Genomic DNA, 9,503 nt, shown 5'->3' on the forward strand with positions numbered 1-9,503 from the left:
CGTTGTAGCATTCTTGGCTGAGTATTCAAGTTATGGAATACGTATGTCCAGAAATTCATCCCTGCACACTGGCAGTCTATCAAGGTCAATGCAACTGAAGAAAACAAAGCACTCCTTGCACTATATAGTATCACTAATTAAGGATGAATTTCCAGAAAACCAAGCACTCCTTGCACTATATATTATCACTAATTAAGGATGAATTTCCATGCAGTCATGTTTTACACAAATAGGATTAGTATATTTGGAAATTGGATTCAAATCGACTCCAAAACAATGGTCTCTATTTGGAGAATGTTGTTCCTGTTCAGACCCCGCGGAAGCTCAAGTGCCTGGGTGGAAAATTCGTCCCACTAGTTTTTAAAACAATATTCCAGCTCCTGCTTTAATTTTAATTTTGTATATCTTCTAAATTCACTAAAAAAGTTAAAAAATTAGAAACATTCATTAAATATGTTACATTTCAGAAGCACATATCTCCAAAATGCCTTCTATTTTGATTTGTGATGTTTCTTTTATTGTAATAAAGAAACAGGTTCTTTTATAACAACTATACTTTATTAGCTAAGTACTCACTCACAGCCTCATGGAGGTGTCTATTTTCAAGCTGAAACAACTCATCTCTGATTCCCTCTAGTGGTCAGGATTATCACTAGCACACTTTCATTGCATCCCCTTTCCTTGAGATGTCTAATCTGACAACATGACACACTAATACAGAATTCATTTCAATTTAAAGTTCAACACAAATGTAAACACAAGCATCAGTAGCACAAACTTTTTAAGTGTGCAGTTCTTTTTCTTCTAGAAATTCAGTCTGTCAGGTGCTTTGATAACGCACGTGAATCTTATTAACACAGGGTACTTGTGTTGCCTCTGCTGGTCCACTACCGTCTAGCACTGGTGGTGTTTCCTCTTTTGCTGTGCAGACTGGATCCTTTGCATTTTTCTTTTCCTTCAGTGACTCTAAATCTTGCATTTTCAACAGGCTCTTTCGATACCTCCTCAGTATTTGACCATCCTCTGTTCTGATTTTGGATTTACTTCCTCCAGGACAGTGGCCTTTTTGTCTCAAATGTTGGAATCTCTGAGTCTCACTGTGTTATGTTATGCCAGGGGTCTAAGCTTCTTTCTAACTTGTCCACCCTCTTGACTAGGCTTAAGTTTTCACTTGCTTTGTCACCAAGCAGTGATTCCTGTCCATCTGGGACTACTGTGAACCTGAGGAGGTGCTCTTTATCTTTCACTTTCCCATTCATGTCGATGCTCTGTCTATTGTAGGCTTTGAGCTCTATAGGATTTGCATGGATGTATGGTTTTATCTTCATTGCCTTGATGTTGTGCACACAGATCAAATTTACTTTTATCCCTGTGTCCAACTTGAAAGGAATATTTAATTCATTTGTATGCAATGACACAGTCCACCGATCCTCTGTTCACGCTTGGCTGTTAAGTGTCTGTTGGTTGAGTCTTTCTGCACGACCATACCAACGAAGAGTGCATCACTGAGAGCAGTTTCTTCTATAGAGTACATAGAGTCTACAATTTCATATCTGGTGAAAAAGAAGAGTAATATCTGACCTGTTGAAATGCATTTTACAACCCAAGTGGATCAAAGCCTTGATCTCCTACCTTTGTTTTCACATCTTCTCAGATTTATCCCCTCTATGAAGGAGTACCAATCAGGAGCCTTTTTTTGGTTTGGTGGGGGGGGTGGGTGGAATGCTTGAAGAATATGTTAATGTTCTTTGGCATTTATATTGAATGTCTAGCTTTTAATGAAATACCCTGTTTTTTTTTTACAAGTACTTTAGTTTAATACTTATTCAAAATTTTCTGTATAATCTTCCAAGCATCAAATATTATGCGCAGTATTTTATTCAAAATATATCCTTTTGTGCCCTTCTTATGATTGTTGTGGTTTGTACAAAATAGATATCTTTAGCCCCTTTTCCACGGGCACCCTGTCCCAGGAATTAACTGGGACAGGGTCCAGTGGAAAGGAACATTGTCCAAATGCCGGCGTCAAATTATGTCACTTCCTGCCGGGGATTAACCGCCTATACCTCTACTCACATCCTCGGCATTTGCTGACAGTGGCGTGCTGATAAAACCAGTGGAAAATGGACAGCAGAAAGTCACCTGTTCCCATTTGAAGGTAGGGCACTCCGATCCCAGGGGATGAGTTGTTTACAGTGAAAAGCAATTAGTGTCCCAGTTAAGGGTGACCCAGTGGAAACGGCACAAAGGGCTTCCTATTCCGGGACACAGCCAATTAGCTGTGATGCCAGCGGAAAAGGGGTTCTCCTATCCCAGGACACAGCACACCCAATTAACTGGGGATGCCAGTAGAAAAGGAGTTATAGACTGTGTATTGACAGATTATTTGATCAAAAAGGTTATGATATGTTTCAGCTCTCCATTAAGACTCTTACCAGTAATTATAAGTCCATTGTAAATGGAGAGTGAGAATCTTAGCTGTTACTCCTTTTCTTGTACCAGTAATGCCATTTCCTTTCTGCTATCCCAGCTGAAGTTTCAAGCAATGCACAGAATTACCACCCAGGATAACATCAAGAAAATGTAAATGTTGAGTTATGGTTAAATGCTTGCAGCGGATACTCCTTCTTTGGATGCATTTTTTTTTAGTAAGGAGAGCAATGATTGTCCATCACAAATTTTTGCTTTAATTGGGTGGTTAAAATTCAATCATATCAGTGGATCTGCACCCATGCATCGATCATGTTGGGTAAGGACTGTGATTCTTTTCCAGAAGGACATTAGATGAACCAGATGAGCTCACATGTCAGGAAGACAGAACAGCGAATGCACTTCCTGAGAAGTCTGAAATGGGCCAGGCTACCGGTCTCCATTATGTCACCCTTCTTGGAGCTCTATTGAGAACATCCTGGCCAGCTATAATTACAGTGTGGTTACTGCAGAGAAATAGATCGGAGGTCAATCCACAGGATCATAAGAGTGGCAGAGAGGATCCCTGGGGTCTCTCTCCCCTCGATGTGATCTACCGGGATCTTGTCTAAAGAAGGCATGCAAAATCATTGAGGCTCCTTCCACTCTGCAGATAACCTCTTTCAGCTGCTCCCATCAGGGAATATCAGAGCCAGCACCACCAGGCTGAGGAGCAGCTTCTTCTCATGGGCAGTGAGAATGCTGTTCAACCAAAGGAATTGCTCACACTGACCATCCCAGACCTTCATATTCATGAAACAATATTTATTTATGTGTGTGTGTGTGTGTGTGTGTGTGTGTGTGTGTGTGTGTGTGTGTGTGTGTGTGTGTGTGTGTGTGTGTGTGTGTGTGTGTGTGTGTGTGTGTGTGTGTGTGTGTGCATGTTTTTTCACTGAGGACCAGAAAATGCTGTTTCATCAGATTGTACTTGTACAATCAGGTAAAAATAAATTTGACTTGACAGATGGGTTTTCACAACAATCTTGTGGTAACAAGGTCATTATTGCTGAAGTTCACTTATTTAAATGAATTTAAGTTCCCCAAATATATTGATATTATATAGATCTATATTTATATATATACATATAAATCTTGCTTCTTTTGAACAATTATCTATTAAATTTAAAATACCTAAACATCACTTTTTTTGTTATTTACAGATTAGGAACTTCTTAAATTCTTTAACATTAAAGCTTGCACAGGACATAGATTTCAATCTTTTTTGAGAAGTATTTAATTTTAAACCTAATCATAAAGGATTTCTGCCCTTTATAAATTACTTTTAAGATCTAGGGATAGCTCCCTGGGTGGTATTAAAAAAATATGGGAATAAGACTTTCAACAACCATTTGCCGAAACTACATGGGATTCGATTTAGAAACGTGTTCAATCATCTTCTCTTTGTGCTAGGCATTCATTAATTCAATTTAAAGTAGTCTATCAGGCCCACTTTTCCAAGGTTCAATTAGCTAAATTTTATCCTAACATCTCTACTAAATGTGATCAATACATAACTGAGAAAGATACTTTGTTTCATATGTTCTAGTTTTGTCCTTTTCTCTCTAATTTCTGGCAAGGGGTATATTGCACTTTATCATTAGTTCTTGATATTAACTTGATTCCCAACCCTTTTTTTTTACTATTTTTGGAGTGAGTGGACCAATGGATTTAACATGGACTTCTTCTCAATCCCATGTCGAGGCTTTTGCTTCCCTAATGGCTAGAAGGGCCATTTTGCTGTGATGGAAAGATGCTGTCCCTCCCACTCGTGCTCAGTGGTTGTCGGGGATGTGGTGGCATGTCTCTCTCTAGAAAAAATTAGGTGTTCTACTTCTGCAATGGATTTTAACTTTCTTTCTCTTCAGGGTCCTTTTCTCAATTATTTTCAAAATGTATCGATTAATTATTTTTGGTTTTTTCTTGACCCTCTTGTTATTAATATTATTAGTGGACATCTTAACTTGACCCTCATAGGGTGGGGCTAGATTCTTAGTTTAGGAATATATGGTTTTTTTATTCTTTCTCTTTTTTTCCATTTTAATAACATGGTTTCATATGTATTTTGTTCACTGTTGTTTGATATTTGTAATCTAATATTAATTTACTTTCTCCTTATCATCATATTTACCTCTGTAATTTGTGTATGTTAAAACAGTGAAATTAATGAAAAAGAAAGAAATTCCCCAGATAATGAAATTGGATTCAAATTCGCAGCTGCAGATTAGTATCTGATGCTTTTACCGTTTAGTAGCTTTACACCGTGGTACCTTATTCTTTAATACTGTTTCATTTGTTTGGGAGATGGCCATGAAATTTTATTTTTCTTTGAAGAGAGAAATGAAATTATAGCATAAATGAAATATTTATGGATTACATATATTCTCTTGCGTGCATGTATAGTAGTGAAGTTCCTGTTATTATTTGAAATATAGCCCTGGGCTATAACTGAGATCAAATGAAATTGCTGAATAGTTAATTCAAGAAGCATAAAGCACTAGTTGTCTGTGGATCACAAAAGGGTAGATATAAAATAAAGATGCCAAATCCTTTGTAACTTTTAATATTGCCTCTCCCTCTTCTTAAAAACATAATTATCCAGTGAATATGCTGACCTTGCACCAGTTTCTCTTCAGGACACAGACTGATTTTTGCAAAGAAAAGTGCAAAGAACCTCTTCTCATGTTCAGGCAGGCTGTTTTTTTTTAGTTTAAGGGTGTGAGTGTCATGGATAAGGCCAGCCATTTATTGCTTATTGTCAAATATATCCTGCCTCTTTTTGTAATGGGATTTTGATGCTGGACCATTGTTGTTTAAAAAATGTTAACTGCAGGCATTAATTCGTAAACAATAGCGTGAAAAAGCAGGAGTCATGCTTATCTTTTGAAGATGCAAAGATGCTGTGAAATCCAGAAAATATTCATCACATTTAGAGCATTTGGAGCAAACATACTTTTATGTGGAAGTGCATGAGGATTAGGGTCCCTTTAATTTTAGGAATCATTTAAGAAATGTACCAATATAGTCAAGCTAAGTTTATTGTCATCTGACTTTACAAGTACAACCCAACGAAACCAGGTTCTCCGGTCCTCGGTGAAGACACACAACCACACATAACACCCACAGACAATCAATACAAATGCAGGAGAGGTTATTTAATCAATACAAAAAAATAAATATTGTTTCGTGCATATGAGAGTCTTGGATAGTTAGTGTAAGCACTGCCCATAGGAAGAAGCTGTTCCTCAGCCTGGCGGTGCTGGCTCTGATCCTCCTGTATCTCTTCCCCAACGGGAGCAACTGAAAGATGCTGTGTGCAAGGTGGAATGATTTTGTATGCCCCCTTCAGACAACAATCCCAGTAGATCACATCGATGGGGGTAGATGAGACTCCCGTTGTTCTCTCTGACTCTTATGGTTCTGTGGATTGACTTCTATCTATTTCTCTCCAGCATCCATACACATGAGCACAATGAGCAGACTAGTTTATTGCAGGCTGCTGGGCTGCACTTATACTCCCAGCCCGGACCTGGCTGAGAACCGCGCTGGAGGGCGCTGATGTCACCCAGGCGTCACGTGGTCCCCAAGCACGGGTTTCTGAGCCCCGAGCTGGAAGGAAGGGAAACCCCCGACAGCGCCATTTTGGCCGGCTGCCTCGCTGTGTGGCTTACAAATGGGTCCAGTTCGCCTGCCTTGTGGTGAGCCGCCACACTAACTTAATTTCATAGGGAAATTAAGAAACTAGAGTCGCTAGTTCCTCAGAATTGTATCCTTATAAACTATGTTCCTTCCCGATGGAGTTTCCCTAAAGTATTCTCCTTGGTCAAAAGTTCCTCCAAATCCTGTTTTGTACATAGACATTAACTGAAAAATGGCAGCTTTGTTGGAAAAACTTTCTTTTTATATCTACCATCAACAGAAAAAAAATTATATTTCCAGACTTTACCTTCCTTTGAAGTATAGAGGTCTTTTCAGAATTCAATGCTTGCTTGTGGGCTGCCAAACCAAAATTACGTTTAGGATAACTTCCCTCACTTAAATAGCAACTCTTTGGGATGGGTAATAAATGCTGGCCATTTCAACAGATGTCCATTAGTGGAGTGCTGCCAGCAATGTCACACTATGGAATGAATAACTCAGCAGCTAAAAGCTGGGAGAGAAAAAAAAACACACTTTAAAGAGGCATTAATTAGCTCTAAAGGCCTATATGACAGGAATGTTTCTGTACTTAAGAGTAAGGCACCTAATTTATGAGTGAAACGCTGCTCCTGTGAATAAATGATGCAGAAACATGGCCAGTGCAGATCGAGAAGTCAATTTTGGTTTAATTTGTTCCATTTCTCTTTTTCACATTAGTCTTGTACAGCCAAGCACAGAAGCTATCTTCACAATGCTTCATGCCATGTAAGGTATTTTTAGACTAAAAAACTGTTATATTATTTTCAATGTTCTGAATCAATTTCAACTGTTTTTAAACAACTCTGACTAAAGAGATATTTTAATGAGTGAAAAGGCTTTGTTCAGTGAGCTGTCAAAATCCATCAGCATGGAGTTGGGCTGTAGCCTCAGGCTCCATCACCTGATCTCTAATTACCATTTGCAAATCATTCAAAGGTTCCTTTTTATTGTCACACTTTCATATATGAATGTGGTATACATGATAGACTTCAGCTTTTGTCTGCCATAAAGCAAATCAAGAGTTGCCATGAGCATTGCCTTGTGCCCCGATCCTGCAAGTAAAGCAGTGGATAAGGGGAACCATGGGATCAATGTAGAAGCTGAATATTAGTGGGGTCTTCCTATTCAGGGGCCAACCATTCTTTACCCATCCTACACAGAAGGGACGAGTAATACTAGTGCACACGTTGAACCCACGTGTGCCAGTCGTGGACGTGCTCACCTTCCTGGGCCATTATGTTGAGGGGAAAGGGACCTGTGTGGATGTCAAAGACCCATTTGGAATCTGAACCAGCAAATGCCAAGTGAAAGTGAAGCTGAGAGAAGACACCACCCTCCTCCTCCTCTGTGTTCGCCATTGGAGAGAACCACAGGTACCTGCTGGACAGCCCCGGGGTGTGCAAAAACAGCAATAAACCTGGTCATGTGGTAGCCCAATGCAGCGCAGCTAACTGTAAGAACTGCAAGCAGGAAGGCTACCAGACCAAGTTATGCGTAGAGGGTGAGTGCTGCAACTTGTGTGGGGACACAGGTCACCTCTGCAGAGCCTGCCCAAAACGTGTAGCCGCAGGTGACAAGAGGGTAATCAGCCAACATCACCACCCCCAGGGATGTCAACACCCCCGCAACATCGAATGCAACAGAGACTCCGACAGAGAATAAGACCAGGGGTAGAGAGGAAACCCAAAGTACATTGACCTCCAACCCTCAAACCACAGTCAAGAGGTCAGAGCCCCTTCCTGAGGAGGCGGAGTCGAAGGAGGAGGGAGCTGCAGAGGGAAAATGGCAGGCGGTGAGGAAACAGAAGGAAACCTTCAAAGCCCCAAGGTAGAAACTGGCCACTGACACTGAAAGCAAGGGGAAGAAAAAGGTCAAGACACCAACAGAAACCAGCAACGTCTCATGATCATCTGAGGATGAAGGCATCACATGCCTGATGAAGGCAGCAAAGACAGAGAGGAAAGAGAGGAGGAAAATGGTTTAGAAGTAAGTATGACTGTGGGAGGTACAGCTCCCATTGACCACGGCTCCAGGAGAATGGGAGCAGGGCAGAGGCCATCGCTCCCCAGCTCTGGGAGACCAGGAGCGGTGCAGAGGCTGTTGCCCCCCCCCCCGCCCACACCTGCTCCCAACTATTGGAGAATAAAATCCAGCCCAGAAATGGAGGAACAGGAGCACAGACGGATTTCCCTCACCCCCCCCTCATGCCAGTGACACCACCAGCATCGCCCAAGGAGATCCCACTCCCAGAGGAAGATCACACCCTGTTCCTGAGTCTGAAATCAGTGCTGCAGTTCACGAAAGCTCAGGCTGATTGACATTGGATTGTAGGGATTGTGAACTGGAGATGTGTAAACACCTTGCAATACCTGGCCAAGGACAAGGTAGGTGTGACTTTTACACAAGAGTGCTGGCTGCCGCACCTTGGAAACTATGGGAGGTGGCTGTGATCGTTGCCCCATGGGTTATCAGTATGGTTTGGGGGTGGGGGGGGAATGATTGTTCTGCAACCAGTCTGGGTATCTTGCAGTGGGGAGGCAATGTTGCAATCACCGAGGTTAAGGAGATGGTTGGGGACGTTTCCTCACGGTGAGACCCTCCATGGTGTCAACCCTACTGAAATCTGAGTCTCTTCCGGGACTGCGATCTTTTAATGTATCTGAACTCCTCTCGAATGTTAGCCTGATCCGATTTATTTCGCCAATGGCAACTGGATCTCAACCCCGGTAAAACTGTAACATTTGGGATTGATTCACAAAACGTTCCCTGCTTCAGCAGATTGTTTTCTTTCCTCATTAACCAAGATTTTTGTCCAAGAACCTCCCAAGGAAATTGAATTCTTTTGTTGTTAGTGCCATTCTTGTTACATGCCCTTGGAAATTTTATCACATTGAAAGTAGCAAAAGAATGAAAATTGTTTTAGATTTTCAAAATTAATTATTCAGTGTTGGATGATGTTTTTATTTTGCCATGGAACTGCCTGAGAAATGATTTCTCTGGAGGCCTCTAAATTGCATTCCAAGCCCTCAAAAGTTGATCCCTTCCCACGGTTCGGATATTTTGTTCAATGCACTTTTCTAGAGTCAATCTTTCTTTTGTTTTTCAATGCTTCCAACCTATCAGAATAATTTTGGCAAGGTCATTTTATTGCTCACCTGGATTATACGGGGAGAGACCACTACACAGTATAGGATGCTAATCGAGTTCATGGTGGTGGGGGTCACAGGAGATGTAGTGGGCTGTTTCATTCTTCAAATGCCTTGTGGTGCAGGCCGATACAAATTGAGTGCAACCAACTAGTCATCTCCAAATTGAATGAGCTTCTGGAAGATGAATGAACAACTGCGTGAGCTACTTTT

Source organism: Narcine bancroftii, chromosome 5, assembly GCF_036971445.1.
Source record: "Narcine bancroftii isolate sNarBan1 chromosome 5, sNarBan1.hap1, whole genome shotgun sequence".
NCBI classification, from domain to species: domain Eukaryota; kingdom Metazoa; phylum Chordata; class Chondrichthyes; order Torpediniformes; family Narcinidae; genus Narcine; species Narcine bancroftii.